This window comes from Zootermopsis nevadensis, unplaced genomic scaffold (assembly GCF_977971745.1).
Source record: "Zootermopsis nevadensis isolate Lab colony 2312 unplaced genomic scaffold, Znev_1.0 Znev_ptg000045l, whole genome shotgun sequence".
In the NCBI taxonomy this organism is placed as follows: domain Eukaryota; kingdom Metazoa; phylum Arthropoda; class Insecta; order Blattodea; family Termopsidae; genus Zootermopsis; species Zootermopsis nevadensis.
Genome location: NW_028259177.1, coordinates 1,161,005 through 1,183,843, shown reverse-complemented (window position 1 = coordinate 1,183,843; position 22,839 = coordinate 1,161,005). Strand labels below are relative to the sequence as shown.

At 38.9% G+C, this 22,839-nt stretch overlaps 1 protein-coding gene across 7 annotated transcripts in view; it reads left to right on the top strand.

The window, feature by feature from the left end:
* The window catches only part of LOC147871604 (oxytocin receptor A-like), a 546,632-nt gene that overhangs the window by 201,576 nt on the left and 322,217 nt on the right, over positions 1-22,839 (top strand). The window lies entirely within an intron of this gene.

Genomic DNA, 22,839 nt, shown 5'->3' with positions numbered 1-22,839 from the left:
CACCCCAAACGCCTACATGGCGTATAGTGGGACAAACTTTACTTTATGGTGTAAGTTTAATTGTTATAATTTGAATTATTTTGTTATAAACATTTATTGTGCATATCTTCTAATTTTAAACATAATTTCTTCTCTGCCATCAAATGGAAGTGGTGTGTTGTACCACAGAATTTTTGGAAATGTTAGGTACAGAAGACTCATTTTATCGACACTCGCACTTTTATATTCTTTCGTCGATCTAATCGATATTGGCAGTCTGAGGGGTAAGGTAGAGCCAAATCCCTTTTTAACCCGCTTTCATTGTGATAAAGGAAGGTACTCTTACAACACAATCATGTCTGCACATATGTCCGTAATTCAGTTGTTTTTATTTTCAACAAACGAACTGATGAAACGAACGAGTATGGCACTTGACTTAAAGACGTAAGACTTGGCTTGGCTTCTTTTGGAGATCTTCAGTTAGTTTTGAAAATTTATGAATAGTCATGTGTAAGCCAAGTTTCTCCGAACTTATAAATCGTGCGTTTTGTTTACAATGTGCACCGACATTATATAGGAGGTAAATAATAACATAAAGCTACGACTGCATGTGGCAATTACACTTTTTACATGACAGGAATGTTAAAAAAATTAAAAAGATCACGAATTTGAATAGTTTCGCACTCTCTAAGAAACGGAAAAGTGCTCTTTGGCAAGGACTTTAACGCATTAAAAACGTTCTACACAAAGTGCGTATGGTGTGTACACACTGATTCGGCAATCAAACAGAAAATAAGTTCCTAAGTAACTCAAGACTTCATAAATACTGCAGTGGTCAGAATTGTGCAAAAGAACATCATGTTAGTGCTGTCATATGGTAAAGCTGCTCCTAGGACCCAGAAAGTTAATTTTATTGCACAATACCACATGCGTGAATTTAGCTCTCAAAAACCATCACAGGAAACTTCATGATCCTTTATGTTCCAAATAAAACTCCCGATATACCAAACCAAAAAGCCGTCCCTAATGACACGTACCCTTTAAATGTTAAATAGATTGACATCAAATAGGCCACGGAATATATTGATCAGGATCATCAAGAATTTTAAAATTTACCAGCGTAAATAAATACTTATTTGTAGTATTTTTATAAAATATATAAATGTTCTTCAATAATTGTGGACTTTATCACTATAAAGAACTTACGTTTACGAAACTTGGGGAAAAGGGCAAAATTATGTCATTTGGGCTATAGAGGATAGAGAAATCATGGTAACAGAATTTAAATACGTCAGTCTTACTGAAGCTTGCAAAGAAGTGTTACTCGATTTTCTGACTCCCTGCAAAATTATAAACGCTTATTTCCACTTTTTCAAAATTACTGTTTTTGTGACATGTGCCCTTTTCGTCCCTACGCATCCAATTAAATGTACAAATTCGGTCAAATGCATTGATCCGTACATTAGTGCAGACGCTAGCCCTGGTTCCATGCTAATGAGAACACATCCTCGATCTAACCTGCCACCCCCCTATTTGCTATCCCACCAAAGTGAAGTTGCTGATTTTCATCTCCGTAAACCGGAAACGCGTTGTGATGCCGTCACCTCACTCCCTGTAATACTGCTCTGGCTCGCGTAGTCGGAAATGGGTCCCGGAGTTTAGGTCCCGCTGCTTTTGGAAGGGGCAAAAGAAAGCCTCCAGCTGAAGGTTATTGAAATTCCTGGCAAATTCCCAGCTTTCTCCGAGGCGTGTATGTGCCCACCCAACTCCTTTGATAACACTGTAACAGACTGCGTTCTAATTGTGCCCAATTGCTGTGACGTGATACGATTTGAAGGATCGGTAGTACTACAGCTGTCTAACTTACTGGCGCCGTGGTACAGGGTCTGTTTTGAAAAGTAGACAGTTACTCAGCTTTTGAAGAAGTTTCATGCGTTGTGAAACTCTTAAAATATACCCCGTTGTGATTAAGTTTAAAGTAATCAGCACCTTCATACCGTAATTATTCAGGACCAGTTTAAAAAAAATCCAAAGTTATCTCTCCTGATGAGTCTTATTTACTTAGTGTTCTGTCTGAAGACAGGTCCATATGAACAGGATCCTTCCATCCTTTTCTCGGACTGGGACCTGTTTATATACGTTCTTGGCAGATGATCCAGAAGTGGTTTGCCATTGCCTTCTTCTGTGTGTGAATGGAGTAATTGTTGGGATGCCACGGAGGAAAACTCCGTGTTGCCTAGACCACGGCCTTTCCAAACACAAGTTATAAATTCGGGCACCGCCGAGAATCCAACCCGAGACCCCCAGGATTACAAGGCCAGCGTTCTAACCGCTAGACCACCTAATCTTATTATTATTTAGTGTTCTCTCTGACGACAGGTCCATATGAACAGGATCCTTCCATCCTTTTCTCGGACTGGGACCTGTTCATATACGTTCTTGGCAGATGATCCAGAAGTGGTTTGCCATTGCCTTCTTCAGTGTGTGAATGGAGTAATTGTTGGGATGCCACGGAGGAAAATTCCGTGTTGCCTAGACCACGGCCTTGCCAAACACAAGTTGTAAATTCGGGCACCGCCAAGAATCCAACCCGAGACCCCAGGATTACAAGGCCAGCGTTCTAACCACTAGACCACCGTGGCTTCTGATGAGTCTATCTTACAAAAAATAAGCACGCGTTTCTTATTTTATTATTCGTACTGCGTGTACTGTTTATCTGTTCCTTGTTAGTTTAATTATGTTAATAATATTAGCTGGTCAGTACTGTTATAAATGCAGTCACAATACAAATTTTTCCGCAGTGTTATTTTCTCTTTCATGCCTTCTCATTAGACCTCGGTCTCAGACCATTCTTACTTCCATTACAGTGTTCGCATCTTCATGTAGTTTAGCCTCAGATTTTTAAAGGACGCTGTATCAACTGTAGCTTAAGATGACTTCTGCGTATCTAAGATCAGATTAGAACTAGAAAACTTCCGAGTACAGATCTAGAGATTAAGCTACTAACCATGAGTCATTTCAGGACGTGTTTTTGTTGACACCTTGTAGGGTTTCCTGGTATCGTCACAGGGACTCAGGACCTGCAGATACGCGTCGCGATGATAATATAACATCTAGAATCAAAGTCGCTAATTTTCTGGCTGTTGTTATTTGAGATTTACTTACAGACTGGGAGACAAATAGTTTGAAAGTTAATTAGATACCTAAATGTATTGGTTACATGTATAAAAAGGCCTACACAAGAACACACAGGTGTATAAATTTAAATTCATATTTATATAATACATGCTCACATACGTATGTACGTGCGTGCGTACAGAGACACAGGCAGATGAACGAATATGTAGGTTAGTTGGGAGGTGAATGGGTGGCCTGTATGTGCGTGTAGGCATTTAGACGCAGATCAGTGGCTAGATGACAGAGCTGGTGAATATATTAATATTAGGTGTAACAAAGCTTTCTGTGGGTGAATTACGTTTAATTTCCGTCTCCAATGGAGCCATTCATTTTGTATATCTCTATAGATCAGTGATATCTAAATCCTTTTGATTCCGTCTTATGTACCTTTTAATACCGACTATTAATTAGTTACTGTTTACACTTAGTATTATTAAGCTTTGAATTTAACTATCTTGTCCAATCCTTCTCACCGTACTGTGCAACATCATTCAGTGAATACACACTGTAAGTGACTGTCAGATGTTGGATCAACTTACCGTGTCCATTAGATTCCCTTCGGGCTGGCAATTATATCCCCGTTCTGCAGCAGAAGATTGGCTAGTCGGTAATTAGTCACCTGTGGCATGCAGCGCCACGCAATGCATGTAGCTGATGGCTCAACCAAGTGCTGATCAAATCATGAACAAACTTCATTGTACAGTCAGCTGTCAGTTACAATGTATATGAATGCATTTATGCCTATTAAATCATGAATCAAGTAAGCTAAGTCGGATACACAGTTATCAATATGCGTTTATTCTAAAGGTGGCGACTGACTTGTAACATTTACTCGTAATGTAACATTCGCGGCGAGCATGTTACATTACACCACAACTGGTGAGGCGCATCGAATGCTCGTTTTGAACGCTCGGCTCGACTGTGCTCATGTGTGCTCCATTCATTTCATTCAATATGTCGGACGTGGAGGTTGTGTTATCTTTGTTTCATTTAATACGCTACTCTTATCTAAAGAACTCGTGAATGCTCGTTACGACGCCGCTCGACTGACTGACTGACTTGTAATGTAACACTCAAAGGGATTCGCGAAAAAACCGACAACACGATGGAGCGCCCGCGAGCGTGAGCAGCTCGCATCGAGCGGCTCCGTTCGCTGTCTTCACTTGTGTAATGCTCGATTTGTAACACGTTACATTACAGGCAAATGTTACAAGTCAGTCGCCACCTTAACGTTAATAAGTTTATTTATTCGCTCCGAATAGATTTCCGCTATCTAACGACACGTTTTGCTGAAGAACAAGAACATGTCACTCAGCAGTGAAACTTCATCTCAGGGCACTCCCGCAAATCTTGACTGACGTCGATTGGTTTATAGTTATTTCGAAAAAGAAATAAATAATTAGCGTCGTCCATGCGCGTAAGCACCAAACCATGATCGCGTATCGGATACTGTAAGAATATTTCCAGGTAATATTAACCTCCGCATTGGGTACAGGTAAGTGTTTATCCTCACGCTTCGGCCGCTTTACCCCCTGGAAAGAATCTGTGTAACTCATTTGTTCTTGCCCTCTGTTAAAAGGAGGTAACTGGTCATCTTCTCCCTGTACCTGGGAAAACATCCCCAGGGAAGTATTGGGTTCTAAGGTGGGTAAACCGTGGGGCTGGTCTGGACGCGTTGACGAGGACAAAAGCATCTCGCCAGTATTAAGCGTGGATTATTTAACCAAGTATCAGTTACCGGCTTCTTTTAAACATTTGTTGGATATATTTTTTCCTTCTCACTGAGAAATTCAGCTCAGAATACATTCGGTTTTTTTAAAGTCAGTTATAATAAAACTGTATCTATCTTTCATAGCCACGGTGGTCTAGCGGTTAGAACGCTGGCCTTGTAATCCTGGGGGTCTCGGGTTCGATTCCCGGCGGTGCCCGAATTTAAAACTTGTGTTGGGCAAGGCCGTGGTCTAGGCAACATGGAGTTTTCCTCCGGGGGCTTCCCCGGTTTCTCCGTGGCATCCCAACAATTACTCCATTCACACACAGAAGAAGGCAATGGCAAACCACTTCTGGATCATCTGCCAAGAACGTATATGAACAGGTCCCAGTCCGAGAAAAGGAAGGAAGGATCCTGTTCATATGGACCTGTCCTCAGACAGAACACTAAATAAAAATAATAAAATAAAACTGTATCTATCTTTCGCGACTTTTCAAGCGGTTTGTTTACTCATTTTTGGTACGGTATATGACAGGCTCAGTAGACATATGCAAGTAAAATAAATCTCACTTGTAGCTCAGATACCTCCGCATGACAAGGGCTAAAATGTATGCGTGTAGCATGCATGTACGTGCGTGTATTTTTTAAAGATGGTGTGACATTGTGGACTGCATTCATCTAGCTCGGTGTATTTGTTGTTCGTTGTTGAGAGCCTTTGAAAGCGGTAATGGATTTTTGGGTATCACAAAAGGCGGAGAATTTCTTGACCAGCTAAGTAACAATCAGGGTGTCAAGAAGGATTCTTCCCCAATGAATTACACTACCATTTCTTCACCGGAGTCGTTCTTGCAATAAACTGTACTGGGTGTAATGTAAATCTTGTTAATGTGTCGCGTTAACAAAAAATGTCCCTCGTGTCTTTTCGAAGCGGTACAGAACAATTATTTATTAGTTTCAACATGTCTTTGCACAGAGTGTAGCTTTCCCCTGGTTGCAAGGAGAATAATTTGATTAATTATTCGGTGTGCACTCCCTGGAACAGGCAACACAGAACTGTTGTTAATAATAACCTGTGTACCGACTCATTACTCTCTGTGAACCGCAAAAAATCGTAAAATTTTGAAAAGAAATAACATTATTATTATTATTATTATTTGTCAAGCACTTTAATAAATGAATTGAATTGAATTGAATTATTTCATCTATTCAACACTTTATAGAGTATTTACTTCTATGTATCCGAGACAAACTTTGCCCCTAAGGTACATAGTGCAGCAGATATTTCCGAAATAAATTTTGTTTTTAATACGTGTTACATGTACTATATAATTCTACTGTTAGAGATGTCCTCTAGCCTCTGCGTCCAGACCGGCTCTGGGGACCACCCAGCCTCCTCTACAATGGGTACCGGGGTCCTTTCCCGGGGGTAAAGCCGGCCTTGGCGTGATGCTGACCACTCACCCCCATCTAGTGCCGAGGTCAAGGAAGAGAGGAGCTATACCTCCACTCACCCCAAATGCCTACATGGCGTATAGTGGGACAAACTTTACTTTACTTTTATTGTTAGAGATGACTACATATTTTACGACAGCGTCTTTCGAATTATGTATGAAGATCCTAAAATGGCAGTTTTCTGCAGTTCCCTGATGTTGTGTTCGCCCGGAATGTTGGCGAAATATTTTCTGACTGACTTGGAGACAGTTCCTTTAGCTCCTATAACTATTGGGATTATTTTTGCTTTCACATTCTACATTCTCTATGTTTGAATGAGAACGTCTTTGTATTTCAAGATCTTCTCTGGTTTCTTATTAATTACATACCTGTCAGTTGGTATTCCTTATTACTATTATTTCACCGGTAATGCCTTGTGGTAATAAGGACTCCAAATGCCAAATAAGTCGCTTTGTTCATGAAATATTTAGGAACTCCTAGAAAGAATCAGACAGACAGAATGGAAAAGATGAGGAGATTAAATGCTGCTACATTGTGTGTGTCATTATAAAGTGAGATGTTGAATCTGAGTTGAATTTTCAGATTTTCTTTAGTTCTGTCGTCTAAATTTTCGAATAGGTAACGTAATTTTCCAACTCCTAAGTAGTTAGAAACACATGTCTGTACTTGACTGATTTCACTCTGGACAGCACATTTGATTACGTCCAGATCTCCGTCGCCCAAGATTAGTTTCACCTTCTCAAGTGACGTAAGTTATCTGTCCAGAATCTGTGTCATTTTTGGTTTCATGCTCCATTAATCATCCACTTGAGCCCGTCTGTCTCTCCGTGTCCTGGTTCAATCAATCGCACAGTAGTCTATTGATGGTCACCCTGTCTTTGTATATTTCAACTACCAGTCATAACAAAGCGAACATGGCGACTTTACTAAATTTTATGTAGAGCATGGATGGGGAGAGAGGTGTGCACCGGGTATTGGTCAGGATGCCTGAGGGAAAGAGTCCGCTGGTAAGACCTAGGCGTAGATAGGAGGATAATGTTAGGCGGGATCTATGGGAGATAGGAGTTGAAGGTGACTGGATTTTTCTGGGCCAGGACACAAACCGGTGGAGGGCTTTAGTTAATTCGGTGATGAACCTTCGTGTTCCCTAAGCCATCCATTTAATGTTATTAGACTTGCATTCTACATAGGCCAGGATGGAATTCGATCCCAGGCTACTATTTAACATCCAGAATTTAATCGGGAATTTCAGGTCTAAAAGGCAGATTAGTTTGAAGCAATTTTTTAATTAACAAGCATTTCTATGATTCATTATTTCCACAATCGACCTATCAAATTTTTTTGTATTTTCATTTAATATAATTTATGCTGCAGAAAATTCGCTCATTATTAATATTAATCGTTGTGAAATGGCGTACCATTTATCTTATCTCATCCAACATCACATAATTTTAAAGCGAAATGGTAAATTCTTTTAATCGTGATGTCTCGTGCATGCCATTAAAGAGATTCAGTTATGAACAGAGTGATTAAGTGTCGTGGGGGTAACTGAAAAGTCGGATGTGTCTGTTTAACGTTTGCCGTCTTGATATTACTCGTACTCTGTAATGAACAGCGTTAGTAAACGTGATTCGTACCAGCGTCATATCCCCTGCTGCGACACACAAGGGCCCCTGCGTTTGTAATTTCCGGATATGGGAAAACATTTTCAGTCGAACCAAATTTTAGTAGCATTCAGTTCATTGAGCGTTCAGTTGTGTTTGGGGGTAAATCCACGGTTAGTAACTTTGCCTCCCCGTTACCATGATTCTTGCTGAATAGAAAACCCGAAGGGTGAGACAGAAAAGCAAATTAGAGACCCTCCCTTTATCCATCTCTGATAAAAAAGGCGAATATAGGATTATGGGTAGAGACTGAAGCTTGTATGCAAGTGAGGGGGGGGGTGTAAGTAACAACGCAAAGGAAAATCGGATTTAAGAATGCAACGCAATTTCCTGGCCATAAAATCTAATCAATGACCTGTCTGTCTTGTCAAATGGTTCTATCAGCCCTGGACAGTTGTGACACCGTAATAAAGACGTGAGAAGTCTGTGGAATGAAAGTCAGTCAGGGCGACGGTAGGTTTTGCCCGGTTACTGACGTCATTAACGCCATGGGAACTCCGAGTAAAGTGGCGCCAAGACAGAGTTTCTCATTGTTTCTCTCCCTCCCTGTTGAAGCCGATTTTCTAGAATAGCGACGCTAATTTTTACTTCTAAATGCGTCTAGACCTTTGAGATAGATCTGTTGAAAACCTTTAGTGTATATTATTTTATTTAGTGTTCTGTCTGACGACAGGTCCATATGAACAGGATCCTTCCATCCTTTTCTCGGACTGGGACCTGTTCATATACGTTCTTGGCAGATGATCCAGAAGTGGTTTGCCATTGCCTTCTTCTGTGTGTGAATGCCACGGAGAAACCGGTGAAGCCCCCGGAGGAAAACTCCGTGATGCCTAGACCACGGCCTTGCCCAACACAAGTTATAAATTCGGGCACCGCCGGGAAACGAACCCGGGATTACAAGACCAGCGTTCTAACCGCTACACCACCGTGGCCATCAATTATTTATTTAGTGTTCTGTCTGACGACAGGTCCATATGAACAGGATCCTTCCATCCTTTTCTCGGACTGGGACCTGTTCATATACGTTCTTGGCAGATGATCCAGAAGTGGTTTGCCATTGCCTTCTTCTGTGTGTGAATAGAGTAATTGTTGGGATGCCACGGAGAAACCGGGGAAGCCCCCGGAGGAAAACTCCGTGTTGCCTAGACCACGGCCTTGCCCAACACAAGTTATAAATTCGGGCACCGCCGGGAATCGAACCCGAGACCCCAGGATTACAAGGCCAGCGTTCTAACCGCTAGTGTATATTACAAGTAACAAATTGAATTCGAATTTTTTGTGAAAATAATTCTATATATAAACATATATACTGATAGACATTACTTTTTAATAATGTGATCATATTTATAAATTTCCTGCAACGAATCAATTAGTCGTGTTTTCCTCCGCCTCAGACTATTACATGTGAGGAAATATTTCTTTACATATAAACGACACGGTGATAGCAAAGATGATGGATAGTAGTAAGATTCAAAAGAAAGCAGAGAATACAAAAATGTTACAACAAATGTAAATATAGTTAGAAGTGGACATAAAACCAGAGAGTCATGCGAAAATCTCTAAAGTGGATCAGTCAGATAAATAAATGTTCGTGGTAATGATGCAACCAGCTCATGTTACGTGGGATATGTCTGCAAACGAGTTCGGGGGTAGCCTTTTCACGCACCTTTAACGTTTATTTGAACTTTCTCTGTGCATCATGTGCTCAATATTGTGCTAGGCAGAATGATTGAACAAGATACAAGTTGATGAAATAGCGTATGTCATCTGGTCTAATTCAATACATAATTGATGCGAATAAAAATTAAATTTATATTCGTAAATAGACGATTTATTTTTGAATAAAATTTCCGCTTTTCTATAGCTACTGTAATACATACCTTAAACGTTCTGTCCGAGAATGTGTTTCCAATTTTTACGCACGAAACAGTTTCATAGATTGTTATCAGGCGTGAAATACTTTTGGAAAACGTAGTCTGTGATGGGAAGAATAGCTATCACGTCATTTTATGTACAGTGTACATAACACAATTCCATAGAGGTTCAATCAATTAAACATAAACATGGTTCATAAACTTGTCATTAGACACGATCCTTTACCAGTTTAATGTATTATTATTATTATTATTATCGTCTCACCACGTCTGGTTCTAAGCGTTTGGATTCTATTGATATCTTTTACCAAAATGTTAGAGGTTTGCGTACTAAATGTACCAACTTTCATGATAATGTCTGTATTAATGATTTCAAAATTATATGTATTACCGAGACGTGGCTTAATGATTCGTTCTGTAATCGCAATCTGTTTCCTGATGACTATCTCGTTTTCCGCGCTGACAGAGGTTACACCGATCTCAACGTAACCAGAGGTGGTGGTGTTCTGACGGCAGTTCACCAATCTCTGGCTGGTTGTAAACGTAGGTTTGATCTTGAACTTACCAGCGAATGTGTTTGGATTGAAGTTCCACTTCCCGATGGTTTCAACTTACTCGTTGGAAACCACTACTTTTCACCTAACACTGATGGTAAAGTTATTGAAAATTATTTTAATTCTCTGGAAAAGAATTTAAACCCTCAAAATTTTCGGGTAGTTCTCTTAGGTGATTTTAATATACCTGGCTTTGATTGGACACACGGCTTCCCTCAAGCAAACTCACATTACTATACCAAAATTAAAGGGGATGTCGTTCACAGTGCCGCATGCTTCCTCGGACTTTCTCAACACAACCTTACCATCCAAAACATAAATCTACTCGATCTTGTCTTTGCTAACTTTTCCTCTGTAAACGTCACGATTTCTGATCACGATTTGGTTAAACCTGATGTTTTTCATCCTTCCCTGGTTATTGATATTAGAAATATATCTCTGACCACCAATTCACAGCCCTCTCGATGTTCCCGCAATTACGCGCGTGCTGACTATTTATTACTTTATAGGTATTTATCCTCTTACGATTGGTCCTGCGTATACAATCAGTCCTCTGCGGACTCCGCCGCTTATCAGCTCAAGTCGGTGGTTACTGATGCTTTAAACTTAGCTATTCCCCATAAGCATTCTAGTAAGTCTAAATTTCCTATCTGGTTTTCCGGCACCTTAAAACATTACATCAATAAAAAGAATCATTATTTTCGTCGGTTTAAAAAGACCAACTCTGATGTACATTACTCCTACTTTGCACACTTTCGTAAATTAGTTAAGGCTACCATCAGGTCTGATAGGCGGCGGTGGTTAAAGTCTGTTGATGACAGTCTTAAAACTCACCCTCAGCATTTTTGGAAATACGTTTCAAAATTCATAAAGAAAGATAATTCCTTTATTCGGCTAAAAATTGGTGATCGGTTTGTCACTGAGCCCAAACACATTGCTGATGAATTTGCTACGCATTTTGAATCAATTTTTAACACTTCTTGCCGTTCCGTCACTCCTACCGATACTTTTACTTCTGATTTTTTGCCCGCCGCTCCTATCTCTCCTGCTGAAGTTAGCAAGGCGTTCAAGCGCCTCAGACCCTCAAAGTGTGTGGGGTTAGATGGAATTCCTTCGTTAGTAATTAAGGGTTGTTCTGATATTTTCACCCCCTTATTAACCTATATTTTTAATTTAAGTGTAACTAGTGCCACCTTTCCGTCCCAGTGGAAAGAAACAGCTGTTGTTCCTGTGTTTAAAAAAGGCAACAGTTCCATTGTTAGTAATTATAGACCCATCTCTATTCTTAATAACTTTTTTAAAATATTTGAACTTTTTGTTTATGATCACTTGGGAAAATTTTTTAAGTACAGATTAAATCCCTCACAGCATGGTTTTCGTAAATTTAATTCCACAACAACAAATTTGGTTACTTACATTAACTCCGTTTTACCTTCAGTTAGTACTCAAGGACAAACAGATTCGGTATACTTTGATCTTACTAAAGCTTTTGACTTAGTTCCTCATAATATTCTTCTTGGGAAACTTAGAAACTTTGGACTATCACCCAGTTATGTTGATTGGTTCCATAGTTATCTTTCTGACAGGCAATCCTTTGTTCGTGTATGTGGAACTCTTTCGTATCCTTATCGTGTTAAGTGTGGGGTGCCTCAGGGTTCCACCCTAGGCCCCTTACTTTTTAATATATTCATTAATGACATCTGCGACTCCATACATAATTCACAGTGCCTTTTATTTGCTGATGACTTAAAGATGTATCGGAGTATCAGCGATGTTGATGACTGCAAACTGTTACAGGACGATATTCATTCAGTGCAAAATTGGTGTCTTGTGAATGGGATGCAACTTAATTTAAGTAAAACTACTGTTATATCATTCACTCGGAAGACAAACAGTATTTACTTTAATTACAAATTGTGTAACAACCTGGTGGCACGCTCCCATTGTGTTAAAGATCTCGGTGTTCTACTGGACTGTAAGCTCTATTTTCACCAGCATATTAACTATATATTCTCACAAGGCTTAAAAATGCTAGGTTTGATTCGGTACATTACTTCTTCCTTCTCCACTGTTGATAGCCTTTTGGTTTTGTACAGCACTTTAGTCCGTTCCAAAATTGAGTATGCATCCGTTGTTTGGAACTCTATTACTAATACTGATTCCTTTAAATTGGAAAGGATTCAAAGGAAATTTGTAGCTCTATGTTACACTAGATTCTTTAATGGCGTGTGTGCCTATAATTACGATGATATATTAGTTAGATTAAATTTCTTATCGTTACATTTAAGGAGGAGGCTTTTGGATGCTCTTTTCCTCGTGAATGTTTTTAAAGGCAAAATTAGTTACTCATCTGTTTTTGATACAGTTAGTCTCTGCATACCCACTAGGTCCATCAGAGACTACTCTACCTTTACTGTACAACGTAATTTCAAGGCCAGTCCTTCTGCCAGATGCGTTTCTGCTGCCAATGCAGTCTGTAGGAGCATCGACATCTTTAACAAAGATCGTATTTTGCTTACTGATGTCAGTAAGCTTTTTAAACAATAATCATTGTTTTTATTGTGTACTTAGTATAACATTTTATTGTGTATGTTTTCTGTCCAATATTAAACTGTTTTTAGTATAATTATTATTTTACTTATCTATAGCATTTAGTTTTTTACTTATGACTTATTTTGCAATAAATCAATATTGTACAGTTATGTTTTCAGTTCTTTGTTTGTTTGCTTTTGTATTGTAATGTCTGTATTGTTGTTAGTGCTTGGCTGTTATTGGCCTTTTTGGCTGTTGTCAAGCACTTTAATAAATGAATTGAATTGAATTGAATTGAATTTAGTGTTCTGTCTGACGACAGGTCCATATGAACAGGATCCTTCCATCCTTTTCTCGGACTGGGACCTGTTCATATACGTTCTTGGCAGATGATCCAGAAGTGGTTTGCCATTGCCTTCTTCTGTGTGTGAATGGAGTAATTGTTGGGATGCCACGGAGGAAAACTCCGTGTTGCCTAGACCACGGCCTTGCCCAACACAAGTTATAAATTCGGGCACCGCCGGGAATCGAACCCGAGACCCCAGGATTACAAGGCCAGCGTTCTAACCGCTAGACCACCGTGGCTATAGTTCAATGTATTTTCAATAAATTACAGCTTTTATATTTCTTCCTATTCGTTTCTTGGTATTCCTAGAATAAAGCGTAATTACTAGTTTCTCTCATAAAATGTTAAACTCGTTAATTTTTCTCATATCCTATCGTAATTGCCTTCGCGTAATTATATTGGTCAAACTAATAGAAGATTACAGATCACGAAGTTTCGTGTTCCTTAGAATCTAATGTTAATTACGTCAGAGAAAGAACTACATCGTACATCTTCAAAAACAGTGGGTAATAAATTTATGGTATCTGTACATTAACATTAATCATAAGAGTTCTTCAGCTGCTCCAGCAACGTTATGTAACAACTCTGAGTAAACGATTCAACATCGTGTTGGTGGAATATTTAGTACTCTTGCTACCTGTTCAGAGTGCCCCAGGATCGATTTTCAGCCCACAGTTATTTTATTCCGACTTTTTTTTTTTAAATTCCTTCAGTCTCTGGAGATAGATTATGGGGCTTTAAACAAGGCCACATTACTAAATAAATTCTGAGAAAAAATTGTTGGTAAGCGCACTTAAAATCAAACATGATAAGAACCGAACGGAGATCCAAGAAATTTAGGCTAGTCTGAGTTATTGACATTTCCTGTGTTTCAATACTAAACCTTGAGTCGGGTTATCCTCAAAACGTTCAAACATCCGTGGTTTTCCTCATTCTTTCCATTCAAAATATGGGATATTATTAGACTTCCTTTCTCTTCCTACCGAACCCGGTCATTCAAATATAGTATTTGACGCCTTACAATTAAGTACTGAGATGAGAAAATATTAAGTTAATTAAGAACGTGCTTCTGTGAGTCACGTGGCCAGTATGGGGGTAAGTGGATGGGTTAATGGCAGAATGTGAGTGCGTTGCCGTTGAATTAGGTTGTCTGGCCGATACGACTGGTGGCTGTAACTCGTTTGCTGGAGGAAATAACATTCATTTGCAGTCAGAGAACGGGGATTACTTGTTACGTAGTTTGTGTGTAAGGGTCCGATAGTCTACACGTGTGCGACATGCAAGTATTGTCTTATTGAACTTTAATTTAAATCCACCTAATACCATGGCACAAAATATTCTGATCAGTAATTTATCTACATTTGTGGAACGCAATGGTATGTTATTGCATCAACAGAAACCTGCTACTGGATCCTGTCTTTAGCCAGACGAATCCAGAATTATCCTTTCTCCGTTGCTTGAAACACGCTGAAAAATCAGCCGAAGTCCGACGTTCATAACCGAGATAGTTATTTTTACTGAAATTTTCTTTTTAATGAAATAGACTTCTTTATGGAAACGTGGGAAGCAGTGACTAATTTTTAGGACAATTTGTGTATGGTCATTATAATCCATCCCAGCTAAGGACTTTTTTTAATATCGTGCAGTCAGTAGTGACAACTTGGCGAGCACGGAAACTTGTTAAGTGCGAACAACACTAGCGCTCATGTAATGCCTCTTGACAAGTGTAACGGTTGTTAAGACCTTTCTCTAGAACGCAGTTAGCAACATGGCGGCCGTGCTACAATATTCATTTAGCTTTCAGATTGACAGAAGTGGTTGGAATTGAGAGTGTGTGGAGATACATTATACTCGTTAACATTTCTGCAGCTGTTAAAAGTGTTGAGAATGCGTCCGACAAGTTTAACGGCTATAGAGTCCTTATTTATTTTCTAAGTTTCTTCGTCGTTCGTTTTCTTCTTTTTGTTCCTTAGTGTTTTCAGATATTCTTAATCCTTTAATCACTCAAATTTACCAGCATCACACCCCCTCCGTTTCTTCATACTTGTGACTGCTGTAATTATTTCGACTCCGACTTCAGGATCCCGAATTCTTCAGTAGTTAGTCCTAAAGGACCTCCCTAACTAGCAACTTCAGCAGCCTTATTGCCCCTTTAGGCCGGTATTAAAATCTCCTCTACCTCATGACTTACCTCTGAAGACTGTAGAAGCCAAAGTTTCGGGGAAACTCTTTGAGATTTACAGCAACTTCGTCCGTCTCTCGCAAACCGCACTGATTCCAGATCTGTGTCCCTACCTGCCTGTGGCACGGGTGTGCTCGTCGGGAATTATGCAAGTATCTGTGTTCTCTTTACGAGATACATCTGTGACAGTGCTGTTCGTCAAATCTTTAATTGCTGCATCGTTCTTATCATACTTACCCCTCAACGCTGCCTAAATAAATAATTTATTTAATATATTAAAAGAGCTTTGAAAATACGGTGATCTGCTCGCCTTCGTCTAGATAATTTTAGGAGAATAATTTAATCACGAAGTTCGTTTTCGCCTACATACGTTATCATTGTTCCCACACAGTCAAATTTTGAAGCATTATTAAATAACTACGCCTATTAGCACAGTTACATTACGACAGAGTTACAGATTTCTGTTTTGTCGCAAGATTACGTATTCGATTTAATGATTATAAATATGTTAATTTTATTGTTATGATGGGGTGATACTGTGTTTATGTGGACCTGCGGTCGGCAACAGTCCCATTATCCATCCCCCCAGATGATACATTAACGAATATGGAGTATCGCTAAAATGATGATGACAGGGGAATAGCAAATGACTCGGAGAAGAAGCCTATCGCATTGCCAGTTTGTCCACCGCAAATCCCAGATGGACTGACCAGGCGCGAATCCGGCAAATAACTGCTTGTGATATGGCACGACCCTTTCATATAACTATTCGCGTGTGCAGTTCATTTTCTGGCTCGGAGCCTATGTGAAACGTGTGAAATCTGTTTGCAAGGACCGAGTTCCTATATAAGACTTCCCAAAAATTGGTTTGCCAAGTTCTCGCATTAACTCTTGGAACATATAACACGAAACACGCCTATCAGGAAAGCAACTGCCACTTATTTCCGATGTGTATTAGAGAAAGTTTCAGATCTTTGCAAGAATTTAGGAAATAAAGTAACTGATTACATAACTCCACTGAAGAAAGCACTTCACGAGTAGCCGATAATCGCCGTCTGTTGACTCAGATGTTTCATTACATTGCCGTTCCATCTGAGCGTGCTGAATCAAGTCTATATTCTCAAAATGTTTCTACAAAACCCATTTTAATATTATCCTCCCGTCTACGCCTCGATATCTCGAGTGCTTTCTCCCTTAAGAAATTCCAATTAAGATTGTATAGACATTTATATTCGCTCCAGTGCGTACTGCATGCTTAGCTAATCTCAACAGATTTTATATTAATTTTTATGCATCCTGTTATGATTGTTAGCAAGTTAAACAGAACATGGGAATATATCTTTAGTGTAAGACGGCGTCTACCATCTGCGTTTTCGTCCTCTTTAATTTCATTGCTCAACGATATTCGGTGAAGAGAACAGATAATCAGAATCTTCATACGCAGTTTTCTTTGGTCTCCTGATTTCTATAACTTAGGTCAAACCGTTCTTCTGAGCACAGTTTTCTCAAGCAGAAATCAATGTTCCTCCCTCATTGCGGTAGAGAATACGAATACATTTTCAGTAATGCTTCAGAGTAGCGCTTTAAACCTCGTCCAGATGCCAGGCGTCGGTCATATTTAAGTGGCATTGGATAAATGCTTCATATACTTAAGCAGATTGAAATTCAAGTCCGGAAGCTTCATCTCGAATTAAACCATCAATTATTCAAAAACAGGGTTACGAGGTAAGCGTAGAAGTTTTATGACAATAAATTTTACTGAAAGTACCGTGGATATGTTTAAAACTTCTTTTCTTTTTACCATTCGCCCCAAAAATTTTCAGGAGGACTACTATATATCATCTTCTTTTATACTTTTATAGTCCTATATGAAAATTTACCATCGCCATAACATTTTAACGTATGCGTCTCTCAAATTTCAAAAACTTACCCGTCACTGTAAATTTAAACGCAACCCTCATAATAAAAAGAAAGAATAACAAAAATGCAAGAGATAAAACTTTGCTAAAGGATGCATTAAAGAAACATCTCTTTCCTCTCCGTCACTCATTTCAGTTACTTGATTTTCACATCAAGAACACGAGTACATTTTATACAATAATTTTGCCGTTATTGTTTTTCAAGGCATTTACAACCAGTGTACGCGTAAATTCCACGCGCATGCCCTAATGTTAATAAATATAGGCCTAATTGTTTATGTTTCCAGCTGGTCGGGGCATGTATCACTTATCTCAGAAATAAGAAGTGCGTGTATAATTTTAGTTCGAGGAGCAGAGGACCTTAGCGTAGATATGAGAATAATATTAAAACCGATCTGACATTAACAGAGTTTGAGGTTGTCAGCTGAATTTTCCTGTCCCTACACAGGGTCAGACTGCCAGCTCTTGTAGATACGATAATGGCCTTTGGGTTCTGTAAAAAACTTCGAATTACTTGAAAAGCTGACTGAATTTAGGCCTTATAATATAGACTATGTCAGTTAAAGTTAAGTTTATCCTAGGTTACTTTTGCGTGTTATTTTCACTGTCGAGTGTGTTTCCACCCTCCCCACTCAACATCAACAGTTAGTGTGCGCAATAGTTCCGCATTAGTGGTGTAGCTTGATCTGTTCAAAAGTGTTAGCCAAGTCCCGAGACACGGATCGTAAAATTTCGACAGTCGCTTACTTCATCTTCCATGACACGCGGCACACGCATGTAACAAAGGTCACGCAATTAAAATGGCGAGAAATCGTTTTTCAAAGTGTTAACCGGGCTGACACGTGGACGCTTCACTATTTCCTCTTGTGGCTGGCAACTCTGGAGTGAGTGAAAAGATTCTTATTAATGTTGGAATTCATGCAATTTGCTTCTCTTTCAAAAGCTCACATTCTGAGCGAAAAATAAGTACTAATACCTTATAATTGCTTTCTATTGTACTCTTTCTACTTCGAAAAGTAGACAGCTCTGCCTGCTCCAACTGGAGGAAACTCTCGCCCTTTTATTTTTCTTCCAGTCGTTTTTACAATAATAACAGCTTATACTTTGATTGTCTGTCCTTTGTGTGCAATAATGATGTTTAATTGCTTACAGACCAAATCTGCTACTGTACATCATATCCTCTTTAAAATTTCTGATTTTCATTGCTAATTTTATTCTATCCTTTCTAATTTATTTATTTTATTTTATTTCCTTTCTTGCTTCGTTCTTCTTTTTCAGTCGTCAGTTCCCATTCGTATGCATTTTTGTATATATTTTATTTGTCTGTCTGTCTCTTGCCTTTGACCTTCCTTTATTTGTTTCTGTCTTCATTTACTTTTCATTCATTTTTAATTTCTGTTTCTTTTCGTCTTTCGTCTTCCTTCGTTTCGTGTTTACCGACTTCCATTCGCTCCTGTGGCCTCTTTTATCTGCATCCCCCATGATCGCTTTTCCCTCTCGTGTTGGATCCCTGTCTCGCTGTCTGAGGACTTCTCTTCACTTTCAAGGAGTTCATCCTTCCAGGCGACAAGAGCAACGGAATGAACTAAGCTCTGTAGCAAGTGAAGCAGCAACACACTCCTGTCTAATCCATGCTCTTATTTTACTTCACTTAAATTTTTACAAGCGCCCAACCGTCGTCGACTGCGTCATGTGCCTAGAAGCGTCAGTTTGGATGGTCGTCGTGTCTTATTCCGCGCACGGCAGCCCTCATATTTGTGCACCAAGCCAACAGTTATTACCTGTTTTGGTACGTCTTCCATGGGCTGGTACCTCATTTAAAATACAGAGTGCTGTGCAGTTCTAGGGAAATTTCTCTCCAGGATGTAATAACTCCACGAAATCCATTTAATGGATTAAACAATAAAATGAAAATTATTCACATACTTCTCATCCCTGTCATGGGAGACTTCGTATATTTACGTATAAGCTAGTTTTTGTTAAATTACTAATTAGCCCAAAGGTTGAACGCTGTTAATACTGAAGCCTGCTAATGGACTGATCTTCAGGCAGCTCCACCCATTTCCATGTTAATTAGTTAATGTTATTTTTGAAATGTGGAAACTGGATGAAGCTCCTGATTCTGCGATGGTCTCCATATATTTTTAATTTATCCTTTTTAAACTACCCCCATGAAGCATATTCCTTCATAGAAGCTAATATACGCCCAGCTAGTCAAATTTCTTACCTCTCATGGAATCCGATAATGATTCATTTCAGTATGTTTTTCACACGAGCTCTTCTCTGGATCAACTGATTCAGTTACTTTTTTTATTTATTATTAACTGCAAATGGGTTTTTACCCGGTGGCAGTGGTACTACAATATAACACAACAAAACAATGAGACAGAACAAAACAATAAGACATAAAAAACATAAGACACAAAAAAAACAATAAGACACAACAAAACAATAAGACACAACAAAAAATTAAGACACAACAAAACTATGAGACACAACAAAACAATAAGACACAACAAAACAATAAGACACAACAAAACAATAAGACACAACAAAAAATTAAGACACAACAAAACTATGAGACACAACAAAAAAATAAGACACAACAAACCTATGAGACACAACAAACTTATGAGACAAAACAAAACAATAAGACACAACAAAACTATGAGACACAACAAAACAATAGGACACAACAAAACTATGAGACACAACAAAACAATAAGACACAACAAAACTATTAGACACAACTAAACAATAAGACACAACAAAACTATGAGACACAACTAAACAATAAGACACAACAAAACTATAAGACACAACAAAACAATAAGACACAACAAAACTATGAGACACAACAAAACAATAAGACACAACAAAACTATGATACACAACAAAACAATAAGACATAACAAAACTATGAGACACAACAAAACAATAAGACACAACAAAACTATGAGACACAACTAAACAATAAGACACAACAAAACTATGAGACACAACTAAACAATAAGACACAACAAAACTATGAGACACAACTAAACAATAAGACACAACAAAACTATGAGACACAACAAAACAATAAGACACAACAAAACTATGAGACACAACAAAACAATAAGACACAACAAAACTATGATACACAACAAAACAATAAGACATAACAAAACTATGAGACACAACAAAACAATAAGACACAACAAAACTATGAGACACAACAAAACAATAAGACACAACGAAACTATGAGACACAACTAAACAATAAGACACAACAAAACTATGAGACACAACAAAACAATAAGACACAACAAAACTATGAGACACAACAAAACAATAAGACACAACAAAACTATGATACACAACAAAACAATAAGACATAACAAAACAATACATCACACTCAAAATAAAACAACTCATAAGATTACTTTCTGTTTCTAAGGCGGGAGGAGGTTCAGACGTTTCGAAGGGAAGTCAGTCAACCAGTCGAGCGAATTGATCTGGGAACAGTCAGGCGGTTTTTGGACCCATCTTGAACGCTGTTACTCATATCCGTCTTCTTCTTTGCTAAGGAGTGTTTAATCTCATTTTCCGTAAATCTATTTAGCCGAACTCCAATTAGCAAAGTCCTTGAGAAGCTGATAGTAAGTATCCAAAGTAAGGGAAGTAATTCTACGTCTTTTATGGGAAGGTAGGGATCATTACCGTGTTTACAAGAGGGCCAAACGAATCCTATTTACATCCTCTTACCCTGTTTTCCTAACATCCATTTTATTATCATCATCTTATCTATGCCTAATGAGCCGGGATAGCTCAGTCAGTATAGTGACTAGCTAAGGGCTGGACGACCGGGGTTCGATCCCCTACGGGGGCAGACGATTTTTCCTCTAGCCTCTGTATCCAGACCGGCTCTGGGGCCCACCCAGCCTCCTCTACAATGGGTACCGGGGTCCTTTCCCGGGGGTAAAGCCGGCCGGGGCGTGATGCTGACCACTCACCCCCATCTAGTGCCGAGGTCAAGGAAGAGAGGATCTACACCTCCACTCACCCCAAACGCCTACATGGCGTATAGTGGGACAAACTTTACTTTTTATCTATGCCTAAGTAGTTCTTTGTCACAATACAGGATTATTAGATCTCTTTTAATGATTGATTTAAAGGAAAAATTTCGGATGAGCGAGAAGACTTAGGACAACTAATTAACCTGAGTATTAGTTTGTGGGAAAGGACGTTTAATGAAAACGGATAATTCTGTTAAACTGCCCGCTAACCAACAGGGCTGAAGGCAAAAGACGCGACACTTGTACGTCGAGTGTAAATCTGTGGTTGCTCTCTTCCTGAGAAGGATTCTGGCGAATGAGAAGGACAATGTACGGTATAAGGAGAAGAAGATCCCGGTACAGAGCAGTCTGAGGCAATTACTTGAGATGTAAGCAGACAGAATGGAAAAGCGAATAAGATGTAGAAAGAAGCTGGTAGGAAACAAAGCAAACCGTGAGAAAAACGGAAATATACTCCAAAAAGTAGCGTCTTTTCATCTAAAGTTCCCTCCCCCCTTTCTCAAAGCTTACTTTCTCTGCTTTCAAACCTCTTTCTGTACTGTCGTATTGCTGTGCAAATCCAATTAACCTCGACCCCAAAAAGCTGCAAAGTCTATTTTGCTCTCTACCTTCCTCCTATACTCCAGAGTGTTTCTTATTCTGCCTAATCCTTTCCTACTTAAGATACTTTTTCTTTGTTTAAAGTCATGAAAGCAGTGCTGCCAGTCGATTACGTTTTCATTAAATTAAGGGGTTTAAGGATGCAAAGGAGTTGATAAAACAGATAGCTGTTTTGCCACTTGTTTTAAAACTTGGCAGAGTTTCCGTAACTATTAAGAAAGTTTGGTTTGACGTCAGTAGGAAATTAATATCTGTCCTACCTTGTTCTTCTAGAAAACAGTACTGTCATTGCAATTTAGACCTAAAAGGGGAGAACTAACAGCGATACGGAAAGAAACTGACATGTTGAGAATTTTGATAAATTTTATTATACTATTCATCAGATACTGTTAACGGTGTTATAATCAAATGTGATAATAAGAGCTTGGAGCGTGGAGAAAAGTACCAAAAAAATGAATGCGTACAGAATTGTAGTCGGAAATGTGAAAAGTGTGAACCGCTTGAGTGACTTAAGCTCATACACCGGAATAATTTTGAAGTCGATGTTGAAGGAATAGGTTGTCATTGGATTGAACTGTCTGAAGATAAAGTGTGGTGGTGAGCTAGTTACGGGCCTTCGGTTTTTATAGTGGGTGGAAAATGTCTTGACCAGCTGAATAACTATTAACCTCAAGAAGGACTTCGGCTACATGATGTTTGTTGTCACAGACATGATTGCTTAAAACTGAGAATCTGGATCTACAGAGATATAATGACGTGAAATGAACTTAATAGCATTGTCTTTGTCAGAG